Source organism: Phycodurus eques, chromosome 2 (genome assembly GCF_024500275.1).
Source record: "Phycodurus eques isolate BA_2022a chromosome 2, UOR_Pequ_1.1, whole genome shotgun sequence".
Taxonomy (NCBI): Eukaryota; Metazoa; Chordata; class Actinopteri; order Syngnathiformes; family Syngnathidae; genus Phycodurus; species Phycodurus eques.
This window is the reverse complement of record NC_084526.1, coordinates 26,521,811-26,536,215: the sequence shown is the minus strand read 5'-3', so window position 1 is coordinate 26,536,215 and position 14,405 is coordinate 26,521,811. Positions and strand designations below refer to the sequence as shown.

At 40.0% G+C, this 14,405-nt stretch overlaps 1 protein-coding gene across 2 annotated transcripts in view; it reads left to right on the top strand.

Moving 5' to 3' along the window:
• The first annotated feature begins 1,542 nt into the window (after positions 1-1,542).
• Positions 1,543-14,405, top strand: part of ankrd11 (ankyrin repeat domain 11) — a 175,818-nt gene continuing 162,955 nt past the window's right edge. For both annotated transcript variants that reach the window (XM_061670124.1, XM_061670123.1), the window contains exon 1: positions 1,543-2,046. The gene's annotated coding sequence lies outside the window, so the exon portion shown is untranslated. The remainder of the gene's footprint in view (positions 2,047-14,405) is intronic.

The following is a 14,405-nucleotide window of genomic DNA, read 5'->3' as shown; positions in this document are numbered from 1 at the left end:
CACTTCCCGGAAGTATATGCATATATTACAAAAAAACAAAAAAAATAATAATAATAAAAAAAAAAACACGTACACGCGGACAAAATAAAAGAAATATGCACTGAATTTTAATTGAACTGTTGGTGTCTGTTAATAAAAATCATTGTACATTTAGACTTACATTTGTACTCGTGTTGAATTCAATCTTAAAATAAAGTTGTTGAGTTTAGTTCAAGTCTTTTACCTGCGCAAAAAAATACGAAGCCTCCACAAAATACGACCGGTAGTGTAAAACTAACAAAGAAAAAAAACTAGAAAAAAAAAACTATTTATATAGTCAGTTAAGCAACCACCCGTGTAGCCTTACTTACTGTTGCGATTACTTGTGTTAAAAACAAGGAAGCAGTACACGCTCCAATCCACACACTGGTCACAACAATATGTACACTTGCATAATGTAAAAAAGAAAAAAATATATTAGCTAAAATACAATCATGCTCAGTTTTGATTGACTTTGACAGTAAGCGAATATTTAATCACAATGTGTAAATGTCTGAGAATATGCGTGTTGAGTCTTACAAATTGATATTTGATCAACTCCAGCAAGTCAAGTTACGTTAGTTAAGTCTGACGTTTGTACTTCAGTACTAACGACACATGGATCCCGAACTTTAAAGAGTGCCCTTTTTAATAACACACTTATCTCCTTAAAATATAGAAGTTAGTTATTTGTGTCGATCTGCAAGCAAATCGTCGAAAACAATTGAACGCAATGAGGTCATTTATATAGTTTTGATTGACATGTGAACTGACCAATTACATCTTAGTCCATTTAGTTCAGCCAATGGGAAACCTTGTTCTAGTCATACTCGTCTCTTATCTATATGCGTCCGATTTATTTACCCACACTGCCCGATATGTTTTCAACACGTAACCGTTTGGTCCTTTGCGATTGCATTAACAATAGACATCTAATCTTCCCCCCGCCCCCAATATTTGTGCCCAACCTGGCCGTTTCATATGACGGCATATTTATGAAAATCCGTTTGGGAAAACTTAAATCCCCGCAGAATTACATTGGATGTGTGTGCAAGTCAACTGAATGTCAACCCTGTTTGTCCCAGGCTGGTTAATTTAAAAGTTAAAGTGGTATTCCTAATTATCTTCCATTAAATATGTCCTCGTTTAATCATGCATAAGTGACAAAATCTGTATATGAAATAACACACGTCCTGACGGAAATGACATGGTCTTTGATATATAAATTTCAATGTGCCTAACATTTAGAAATGTCTTACCTTTAATTTAGATTGGAAGGCTTTCACGATTCACCTTTCTTGAAATAATCTGACTGGTAACGCACGAAGGAACAATTTAAGAAGTAAACACGATTTATACAGATATTAGACAACGAACGCACCCAATATCTGTGCTGGACACCATTTCCTTTGATTGGTCCTTTACTTATATCAGTAGTGCGGGCTCTGGGACCGAAACTCCAAGCCAGGTCGGCCATTTTGGGGCATTCCTTGTACAGTCAGAAGAGGGAAGGGGTCCGTCTCGATCCAAAATGGAGGTGGTTTCATTGTGGAGGTGACGTTTTCGCCCAATCACAAGGCGGCTTTCATTCCCCCGAGCGTTTCCGTCCTGCGCCTCGAAGTCGAAGGCCGCTTGAAAAACGCTCGAGTGGGTTCGCGGAGGACTTAAACGAAACATTCTACGCTATATTTTAAGGGTTTCCTTCAACTCGGTTAACCCTCCCGTCACACCAGTGGACTCATAAAGATTTGCACTCGGAGGTGAAGAAGACTTAGCAGGGTTGCCACCGTGTTTTTGTGGATATTGGAGTCGTCTTCTTGTTGGTGTGGATGGTCTTAACACGCTAGGGCTAGCCTCATTTGTGGTGAGCTGCTTTTAGCTACCATGGTCCTCGCAAGTCTGCGCGGATGTCTCGGTGACACTTCGTGCTAAAACGAACTCAACAAATGGGAACATCTAGCATTGGCTGAACACACCGTGGCATTAATCAAAGGTTCTGTTAACCCTTTAAAGGAAATTCCCAATTAGGTAAGTGGGACTTTGTGTGTGTGTGTGTGTGTGTGTGTCTGCCGCGCGTGCGCGTTTTATGCTTCATACGGCTAGCGCGGTATCAACAACAAACAGGCTATTGCTATATTGTGACTAGTAGCAAAGGTCAACTTCTAATATCGCCCTTTGGTCATGTTTTGAGTACACATGGTATAAATGTATCCAAATTGTAAGCAATTAATATAATCTAAAGTTTTCCATTCCCGATGTTATTTTTTAATTGTTAGATTTACTGCAATTAAAATGTGTAGTAGTAGAAGAGCAATTTAGTGGTTGAAGCTTTTTGTTTTTTGAGCCGTGGTGAACTATTCCGGAGTGATTGCCTTCTTTGTGCTTACGTTGTTGTTGCTGCATACTCATTAAGATTGGCTTTAATGGGAACAGAATCGCATGTGCAATATTCTTCTAAGGTAGCAGCACCCTTATTACAAAAACACGGAGCATGTCGTTGGTGTTAGTTGTTAGTGGTCGAACCTAGGAACTCTTTACCCATTTACTGTTTTGACTTAATCGTCGTCTTAGCCCAACCACGCACACATTGTTAGCCTTCCTATTCTACATGGTAGCTCCGTGTTGTTAACTAAACACGTAGAGCTAGCCACCAGTGGAATGCGCCAATTCGCCATAAAGAAATAACTAAGCCCAGTTTGACTTAGTGTACATCATAATAAAACGTGTGATATGTTATGGGTCGATATCAGTTGTATGTGCGAAAGTGATTCAAGTGGAGGGGCTGTGTTTTGTGTGTCGACTATCATGTTCAGAAGGAGAGGCTAAACATGGTGGGACTGTGACTGAGCAGTCAAGCAAGCTCTCCTCTTTGGTGCAGGACAAATGGCGATGAAAACACTGCAGTGCTGCTGCTGCTGCTGCTGTTGGTATTTTCCACCAAGATACTCAATGTTGTACCTAGCTTGTTGAGTTCATGTTGACTATGCTGACTCATATCTCAGTTCCCTCAGCTGAATGCTCCCTGATTACTGTTAAAGTTTGTATATCTTAGTTTTGTCTACATTATACCTTAAAAATCAGATGCATCCTTTAATTTTTCAAGCGTATTTTTACATACTTGCTACATTTGGAATTTGAGCTGATTAATTCTTCTTTAAATGTATCTTAAATCTTCACATTTCTAAACGTCTTTTTTCAATGTTGTTGGGATATCGTATGGCCTATACACGTTCAAATGCGTTCAAATTCCATACTTCTATTATGGTCTGTGTGGTTTAAAATTTGGTGCATGAATTAGAGTCCACTACAACATGACTGTTGCATAGTGAATGGGGGAGAGAAATCCACTTGTTTGTTTATTGTATGTGTATCTTGAATTTAATGATTGACAAATTATCTTTTGGGAGGCAAGTGTGAAGAGTTTTGTGAAATGTTTACACTATCAAATGCTGCGAGAGCCAACTTCTGCAGTGCTAAATTAGTGCACAGGGCTGCATTTAGGGTAGAAAAACACATTGTGTTAATAGTATTAGCCCTGTGTGTTGTTCTTGGGATGCTTCACACGAGCACCTTAATGTAAATGTCACTTAACTATAGTTTATTTTCCCCCTTTGTGTGGATTATTTGGTCATGTGTGAATGATACAAACCTGGCTGGCGGCCTAAATCAGCTGCCCCTTTAAAGTAGGCTGGTACACTGTTCCTATAATTTATTAAACAAATTAATTTGCTGCAGAGGAGCAAGCTGTTTAGCTCATTAGCTTGCGGGCTAGCGAACATAATAAACAGTTAACTCTCCCGTGTGTGTGTTGGGACGAATACACAACAACTCTGAAGGCCTCTTGATACTCCCGCGGTCGTACGGCTGACAACGCCCGCATTGCATCATGTGACCGACAAATTTCCCCACGTGGCCCCGCTGCGTAGCTTGACGCACACACGGCAAAAATTGTTGCTGCGTGTCGAACGCCGCAGAGATCATCTCTCGTGATTGGTCTGTTTTAGTCACATGCTGCAATGACGTACTCAGCGTGCCCCTTGGTTCTACATACCATCTATGCCGCCGCCTTCTCGATCGATTTTGCTGCATAATTAAACGTCTCATCTGGTCATCTAGGTCCATTTGTTCTAGCAGACACTGTTCCACGGTCGCCATTGTTGTGGCTTCGTTCCTTGTTACTGAAAGGAAAGTAAAAACGGCTACCGGAAATGGCCAAAAAAAATGCAGAGGAAACTCCACCATGTGGTGTCCTAGCCAATACCAGCCGTAGCGACACCCCTGACTTGGAGGTGAACTGCAGTACATTTTCAAAACTTCGCGTGGGACACCCGTAGTGATGTCAGCACGGTCGCCGTCCGCACGAGTATAAAGAAGCCTTGAGCGAGGCACTGTACTTTTAAATTACGTTTAAAACTCGCTAGGTTGTTAGCTCCTGGGCTACCTTGTTACCCTGTGGGGTAGAGAACATAAACAGCGAATTTTGCAAATCGATGTTTAAGACCCCAAAAAATATTTGGATTTTAATAGAATACTGTGCTTTTATTTTAATAGATACTTATAATAATATAAATTTCACAGCAATAAATTAATGTTGAGTCTAAACAAACACAGAATAACATAAGAAATTCAATAAAATATTACATTCGCTAACTTATATAAATACAAATAAATTAATGTAAACTAATGTAAAATAGTAATCAAAAGGAAATTTCAATAAAAATATAATGGCTTACTTAAATAAGAAATAAGCCAGGTAACAAATCATTATAATTAACAAGTGTTAAAGTCTTGCACAGTTTGCACTCTTCACTGGCCCATTGAATTTTACATACTGGAGTTTCCTAAAAATATTTGAAAGCCTTTTAAAAATTTAACTCCACAGGATGATGTCCATTAATAGATATTTTGAAGCAGATGGCCAGGTGTTCTCATTGTAAGCAATTGCAGAGGTTCAAGATAAAAGATCTGTCAAACCTGTACCAATAAAAACGAGTTTGAAAGATTGTTTTAATCATTAAAATGATGCTCTCACTCTATTCACTCTTGAAAAGTGAATGTGAGGGATGCTTGGTCTACGAGGTGCTCTGTGGTGATATGCTGGCCGTTCCAAGTACCGTATTTTCACGACCATAGGGCACACCGTATTAAAAGGCGCAGTCTCAGTTACGAGGTCTATTTCTGTATTTAACACATACATAAGGTGCCGTATTATTGGGCGCATGCATGCTAAAATATACGCTAGCACAAAAACATACAATATCATGCATGCACGCTAAAAAAATGTTTTTAAAAAGGCAGCGGGAGCAAAACTGAGTTCAGTTGTACTTTATTGAAGTATTTAACAATGTAGTCCCGTTATATTTTGATCAATCCTCATCCACAAATCCATCAAAGTCCTCATCTTATGTATCCGAAATGAACAGCCGGGCAAGTTTTCCATCAAACACGGCAGGTTCGAGTCAGTCTTGTTCCCGTGCAGAAGCTCGAACAAGCATCCACAGTCCATTCACAAATTGTGGCGTAACTCGCCCGGCGCTGCCTCCTCGTCTTAGTAAAGCTGTGTTCGCCATCTGTCATCCATGGCTCCCACGCCGCTCAGTTCACTTTGAACGCCCTGTTTACACGGATGTCCAGCAGTTCGTCAAGCCTCTCGGAATGATGGCAAGGCCACTCAGTCGAATGGTGCCTTGAGACGCTTCTGCTGGCTGTTCTTTGCTCATTAATCCATTGTTCGAGTTGGTCTTCCAACTCGGGGCACCTCGCCTTGTTTCCACGTTTTGTTTTTCTTTTTTTCCGTGCGGAAACTCAGCTTCGTCTTCTTGACTTGGCGAAGCTCGTTTTCCTGCTTCCTCCACTTGCGAACCATGGATTTGTTGATCTTGAATTCTCTCGTGGCTGCTCGATTCCCATGTTCCTCCTCGTAACTGATAGCTTGCAGTTTAAACTGTGCTTCGTAAGCGTCTCTCTTCGTAGGTGACATTTTCGGGGGTGTTTAGCCAAACCGATGTTGTTTTGCACGATGCACATCCCGGAAATGCTCCCAGTCAGTCAAGCTGTAAAAAAAAAAAAAAAAAAAAAAAAAAAACACACCGCCCCGACGCGGAGGCGTGGCTTTAGCGTCCTCCTTCACGCACCCACCCCTGTCCTCTGCCACGTCCGCTTTTCCTCTGTGTAAGCAGCGTGTCGGCAGGAAATGCTAAAAAAAAAAAAAAAAAAAAAGTCAAGCGTAGCGCTCGTCACACAACAACATTTACAGATGTTGGACCTCGGTGCACACACGGCGCGCCGCATTATAAGGCGCCATGTCCATTTTGGAGAAAATGTAAGACTTTTAAGTGCGCCCTATGGTCGTGAAAATACTTCTGTAACCTTCTGCTCCCAACTCAACAAAGCTCTCCTTCCTTGGCCTTTCGTAGCTGTACACTTTTGCATTCTGCACAATTGACAAAACATCCTTAAATAGCAGCAATAATAAAATTACAAAATGAAAAAAAAAAAACCAAAGAAACATGGTTATTAATTACTGAAGATATAAAGCAGCTACTAAATTTATAGTGCTGTGTTACATACATCCGTGACTTGAACTGGGGCATTTTGAGCTAATCTGGGTCAAATGCAGTAGTTGTGTGTTTATTGTTCAATGATGTAGTCATAAGAGAAAATCAATTAGGACCAGCTTTGTGTTAAGTGCTGAGTCTCACCTGTTGCTTCTGAACTAGTAGACTCTACAGTATGTTGGCGTGTGTCCTCAGGATGAGGCTTTTTCGTGATTTGCTTGAAATAATTTTCAATATTCATCTGTGTGAATGAGGTGTCCTTCGTGTTAACGACTACAGATTCACACAACGGAGACGCTTAAGGGAAAGTTAACTTTTTATTACGTCTCCTAGCCTGCGAACTAACCAGCTAACCCGCGAGCTAATGAGATGAGTTAAGGAGCTACACAGCTTGCTCCACTGATGCAATGTCGTTTAAAACGTCAGCACTTCGCTCCGACTTGTTGTGTGTTGGTCCCCAATTAACACACACACACGGGAAAGTTAACTGCGTATTATGTTCACTAGCTCACGAGCCAACGAGCTAGCCCGCAAGCTAACGAGTTAAGGAGCTAAACAGCTCGCTCAACCACGGCACCGTCGTTTAAAATGTCAGCTTTTAGCTCCGAGTTGTTGTATGAGTCCCCAATTAACACATAGGAAAGTTACCCGTTTATTATGTTTGCTAGGCCACGAGCTAACAAGCTAGTGAGCTAAGCAACGTCGTTTACAACATCAGGGCCCCCCTCCGATTTGTCGTGTGTTTGTCCCCAATTAACACAAACATGGAAAAGTTAACTTTTTATGAAGCATAAGCTCTGTGGCACACGTTATTCATCCAGTAGTTGACTGAAGAGAACGTCAACACACATTTGATTGACATATTTGATTTTCAGAGGCATAAAAAAACTATATCATTTATCTTGATAGTTTTCGTACATTGTCTTTGAAAAATTATCATTACAGACCAAGAGCTGTTTTTTTTTAGCCACGCCCGCAAAATCTGGAAAACTGAAGTAGTGCAAAATTGTTTCATGCCATAACTCCACAAGTGAGTACTGCATAGTTCTCAGACTTTGCACACATTTTCAGCTATTATCCTCAAGCATGTATAATGTATTTGGAAACAAATCTCCCAATTCACTTTACAGGGTCTTTTTTTATTATTAATTTTTAATGTATTCAAATCAGGCTGCATCTCTTGCTTGTGGTTACTGCTTAAAACAATGCTTGCTGTTTATTCTCATAGTAAAAAAGAGGAAACCAGAAACATCAAAAGTAAGCAGTGACTTACCTAACAGGGGCGTCATTCATTTTAGTTTGCGGACCACATTCACCTCATTTGCTCTCAAGTGGGCCGGACCAGTGTATCTGTGGACTAATAAGCTATAAATAATGACAATTTATTTTCTACCCATTTTTTTGAAGTGCAAATAATTACAGCTACATTTGGTGAAATATTTACATTTATTTGTTATTATGCTGTTACAAGTGTTGTTTTAAATCATATGAGCAACCTGAAATGTCAAAAATAAGTGCAGGTGCAACAATATTATTATTATTATTATTAACAATATTATGAATCAGTCTATGAATCAGTTACATGTGCAACTTTTCCCCCTGGCTTGTAAATGTATATATATAAAATACCGTAATTTCTTGTGTATAGAAATTACGGTATTCCGCCACCCCCCACCCCAAAAAATTAAAATGAATAGTGCACATTATACATGGGTAAATGTATGCTGCCATCTAGAGGTTATGAAAAAGCTGTACACTTTCATTCTAATATGCCACAGCCACCTAGAGGTTATTAGAAAGGTGTAGACTTTCATTCTAACATGCCACCGCCACCGAGAGGTTATTAAAAAGGTGTAGCTTACACTTTCATTCAAATATGACTGGGGTACGTATGACTGCATATATATGTACAGTTGTGCTCATAAGTTTAAATACCCTGGCAGAATTTGAATGTTTTTTTAAATACTACTGATGACTGAACAACATTCATCATTAATTTCTTTATGGTTATTTTTTTTTAATGATGATGCTTTTCTGCTTGACAGTTAAAACAAAATTAAATGTTTTGCCTGGCCCTTCATGTTTTCTTTAAAGAATTGTATTCATCTTACAAATTCTGCCTGCGTAATCAAACATGAGCACAACTGTGTTTTGCCATTTACTAAATAAAATTAGGGCTGTGAATTTCAATATAGTTAATAAAAAACAAAGTATTTTGTGTTCAGATAAAGTGCTTGGTGCTAACAAAATACAGATAATACTTCATGTTTTGATCATATGTGTAGAAGCAAAGTCATGCATTGTAAAAATGCATTATATATGGGTCGAAGGGTTTTCCATGGGTGCGCATTATACACGAGAAATTACGGTACATAAAAGTTGTGGCAAAAAAAAAAGGGTTTCCATCAAACCTCGTTGTTGACTGATAATACTGGGTTACAATTTTGTTTTTGTAAATTGTCTGTTTTTACAGCTGATTTAGGACAATTTTGTATCACTGAATCTGAAAATGACATCCGTTTTTCTTGTTCAGGTCAGATTTTTAGACTAAGTTGATTTTTAAAATATCTGACTTTCTTACATAATCTATTTTTTTGCCATCGGTTAATTGTTGTTAATAGTTCTCATCTGAGATGTTTTGAAGAGAAATAATTTAATTTTCTCACAGTTTATTAATCAAATGTTACAAACCGCTTACTGTAAATTGAAAAGTATATTTTTAATATGTATGTATTTGAAAGAGAATACACATTTTATTTCTTATAAGGAAGGACTCACATCCCCCCTAGAGGGGAACACCCCAGGTTGACAACCCCTGATATAAAGCGAAAATACTTAGACATGTAAAAAAAAAAAACCTAAAAAAAACATGTGGCCATAGTTCAAAAAGTTGACCAGATTGAGCAAAACCAATGTGATATTTAGATTCAGCACATTAGAATTGTCCTAAATAAGCTTAAAACAAAATCTTAGACATACCTTGTTGTTGACCAGTGTAATTTGCAATATTCAGTCTCTGAAAATATTTGCACAGGTGGTATTCATTTTTACAGAACTTTGTTTTTCACAGTGCAAAGGTGGCACAGCATTTGATATGAAATAGGCTTATTTTGCTCCTGAAATGCAAGACGTCCTCATTGTAGTTTACAGGTGAAATTTACAGTCTTGACATCAGGCAGATTGACAGACTCAAATTAAAAAATGAACACAAAATAAATGTATTAGCTATGTGTATTAAGGACATGTATATTCACAGTAAATGCTAAATAGAATCTTAAATTAGCTGCTAATATAATTGTCACCCAGTAGCTTGCCATAAAAAGCAGAAAACACAATCAATCTACATGAGGTTAGCATGAGTCCATACAATTAGTAAGCCATCTCTAACTATAACGTGCCTGATGGGCAGAACAGTGACCACAGGCCGGATTGGACTCCCTCACATGTTTGACACCCCTGAACTAACATGCTAATGTATTACATGTATTTTGGGGGTAGAAATATTCTTCTTCATGAGTCATGTCTTACAACTTAATATGTCAATATTTGTTATCACTGTAGCCCAAAGAATGATGCAGTATTCCATCTAGTGGTTAGTAACCCGACAACAACCCCAGAAAATTGCTTCTTGTTCATTTCCTCACCCTGGAAAACTTGGTTGATCGGACATTCTCATCACATATCCTATGGCCTACAATGATGCACTTCCTTTTTACATATTACCAAGGAAAGCCATTTTGACTGTTGTGTTAGTTTAAAGGTCAGATGACAAAGATGTTATGGGGTCAGTTAAAATTCATATTTGCATTGTTTATATGTTATGTAATACATAACAACTTCCCGCAGGTTTTCAACTATAGTTTAGCTAAAAATGTGTTTTTTATGACTCCTATTGAGCTCTCCCCGAACATACCCGAAGCTCAAGACACTAGGGTGCGGTTACTCTATCCACCGCAAGGGCTACCAAAAATGACGTTGCAATTCCCAAACACAGCACGCTACACACTATACGCAATGTAGCAGCCATGTAGCAGCTGTACAACCATAATAGACTTTTGGTATATACAAGGAAATCCTCACCTCTTGTCTTTGCCACTGCACCATGGCTGCTGCGAGATTTAGTTCTCTTGCTGGCGGTTGAGGTCTCGATGGCATTAGGAAAAATAGTTGGTACTGCAGCTGGTTTCAGCCTCCGCCTAACTACACCTGTGTATCCAATGCTTGCTACAAATTCTTTCTCAAAACACGCCGGTTCCAAGTGATCAGGACAGAGTTTGGAATGCTTGCTAGGCACCCATAGCTGACCACATTTTGACTTTCCCTATCCACTGGTCATCCATCCATCCATTCATCCATTTTCTGTGCAGCCTATCCTCACAAGTGTCGCGGGAGTGCTGGAGCCTATCCCAGCTATCATCGGGCAGGAGGTGGGGTACACCCTGAACTGGTTGTTAGCCAATCGCAGGGCACATACAAACAAACAACCATCCGCACTCACATTCACACCTATGGACAATTTAGTCTTCAATTAACCTACCATACATGTTTTTGGAATGTTGGAGGAAACCGGAGTGCCCGGAGAAAACCCACACAGGCACGGGGAGAACACGCAAACTCCACCTAGGCGGTGCCGGGGATTGAACCCCGGTCCTCAGAACTGTGAGGCACATGCTCTAACCAGTCTTACCGTGCCACTCATCCACTGGCCACGTATTCCTTTTTCACTTGGAAAGCCAAAGAGACTCTTGCCACTCCCTGAACCATTTGTACAACCAAATGTCACGCAATAAACCATTGTGAAATCACTAAATCGTACAACAGTAAATATACAAGGACAGGAACAACAGCAGGGAACTATAGCACACAACTCCGAATGAACAGGATGTTTGGTTAGTGTTACGTCACAGCATCGGATAGAGCCGAAGCCTGGAAGGCGCTCGATGCAAAAAGCAGAAGGCCCATTCTGTATCATATTTATCGATTTAACTGCTGTATATCTGCGATATAATCACTTCGAAATGGCAGATGTGGTTTGTAAAGGGGTTCCAGAGTTATTAAGAAATATTTGTCCCCTGACCTTTAACTATACAGATTAGCTGGTTTTGCCATTTTACAAATCACCTTAATAATGATGATGAAATGAGTGATTGCAGCTTTGGTTTGGTGTTGTGTGGCATTATCACTGTGTTTTTTACATACTGTAATCACTTGCGTGGTACCTCTTAGAGAAACAAGCGTGACGGCCTACCGCGGGAACTCACGGAGCGGCCGCCACCGTCACCGGCCCAGAATTGGGGGCGGGAGGGGCTGGCGACAAGCTGGAGCAATGTGTCTATTTAAATGACTTGTTCATTTACTGTACATAATTGTGTACTGTATACTGAGTATCTTCAAAAGCATTCTCTCTTCAGGTCATGCGTTCTAATCAGTCAGGTCAAACCAACATTACAATATGACAGAAATAATGGGTGCTAACTTACTGTAATTAAATTACTTTATTGTAATTAAATTACTTCACACACACCAAAACTTTAGAGCATGATTTGACAGAACGCTGGCATGTTTACAGTTAGTGATGGCACTAGCTTGCTAGGGTACATAATATTTTGTTGCCTACTTGTCAGCCGTATCCAATTTAAAGTAGATGAACATACCTCAAGCAATCCTTGAATTAAAGTCCTCTCGCAAGCACCGGTCACCACCACCACACGTTTTCCCCCATTTTGTTCTTAAACGGCGCGATCCATTGTTGTTGTCGTCGCCATGGTAATGAATGTATCCGGTCGCGTTTGAGTTGACAAGATAAAGCCCAGTGATCGTAAAAGACGGGATGTGGTGGTATCTGAATACAAGATTTTATTGCAGTAGTCTGACATGGTGCAATCGTGAAATACCAAATTTGTCTTGTACTCTAATCCACCCATTATGTGTTGTCTGTCCCACACCGCCGGCATGTTTTAAAAAAAAAAATTACTTTATTGGTTGTCAGATATTTACCGTACTATGTCAAAAGACACGTGACAAGGCTAAACATAAAGTATCTTTTGGATTCAAATATACTGTACTTGATGGCGACGCGGAATAAATTGCTTTTGTGGAGCTTAATCGGATCGGAGAATTATGATATTAAAGCCGAACAGCATAAAATTATAATTATCGGCCGATGCCGATCAAATCTACTTTCAAGTGCTGTCATTGCAGCAATCGTTGGCTCTCTCCTTCCTCATGCTAATTTGGTACTCTATGTGCCACGCCAGCGTACCTCATGATAGCACGTATGCGCAGCCATTGCGCATATTTGCCCCTTATGGAGAAAGAGGCCCTATCACAGTGTGTATATGAATATAAATAAATCAATATAGTCATGGGGAAAAATATTAGACCACCCTTGTTTGCTCAGATTCTTAATTTTTATTGCCTGGTACAACTAAAGGTTTGTTTGGACAAATATAATGATGACAAGGAAAATAGCTCATAAGCGTTTCAGAACTGATATCTAGCCATTTTCCATGGTTTTCATTATCCATCCATCCATTTTCTGAGCCGCTTCTCCTCACTAGGGTCGCGGGCGTGCTGGAGCCTATCCCAGCTGTCATCGGGCAGGAGGCGGGGTACACCCTGAACTGGTTGCCAGCCAATCGCAGGGCACATAGAAACAAGCAACCATTCGCACTCACAGTCATGCCTACGGGCAATTTAGAGTCTCCAATTAATGCATGTTTTTGGGATGTGGGAGGAAACCGGAGTGCCCGGAGAAAACCCACGCAGGCACGGGGAGAACACGCAAACTCCACACAGGCGGAGCCAGGGATTGAACCTGGGTCCTCAGAACTGTGAGGCTGACGCTCTAACCAGTCGGACACCGTGCCGCTGGTTTTCATTATAATAACCCAAATCCTATTTAATCAGAAAATTAAGTAATAATGTTAAGTAAATAATATATTACTGTATTACTGTAAATAATATAATATATTACGACTAAATAATATAATAATATAATGGCAAAGTGTCTATTTAAATGACCTGTTCACTTACTGTATATACTTGTGTACTTAATTGCTTAAAAAAAAAAGATATTTACAGTATATAATGTATCTTTGTTCATCTATTTTTGCCAGTGAGGCATAGTGACAGACAGAACAAATGAATGGTCTTCTATTAGATGGCAGGAAGTACATACCATAATTTATGTATCCACTTTTTGTGACATTTTTGTTTGTTGGTATGCTGTGAGATTTTCCAATTGTAAAATATGTTCCTTGGCTCCATAAAGGTTGTAAATCACTGCTCGAGTCAGATCGTGTATTTTAATTAGTCAGGTCAAACCAACATTACAACGTGACAGAAATAATGGGTGCTAACTTACTGTAATTAAATTACTTCACCCAAACCGAAACTTTACAGCATGATTCGGCAGAACGGGGGCATGTTTACGTACAACTGTTAGCGCTAGCACTAGCTTGCTAGGCTACATAATGTTTTTGTTGCCTGCTTGCGAGCCGTATTGTATTAAAAGTACGTAAACATACCTCAAGCAAGCCTTAAACGAACGTCTTCCCCTGTCCTGAGCACCGGTGACTGGTTAGAGCGTCTGCCTCACAGTTCTGAGGACCGGGGTTCAATTCCCGGCCCCGCCTGTGTGGAGTTTACATGTTCTCCCCGTGCCTGCGTGAGTTTTCCCCGGGCACTCCTCCTACATCCCAAAAAGATGCATGGTAGGTAAATTGAAAACTCTAAATTGCCTGTAGGTGTGAATGTGAGTGCGAATGGTTGTTTGTTTCTATGTGCCCTGCGATTGGCTGGCGACCAGTTCAAGGTGTACCCCGCCTC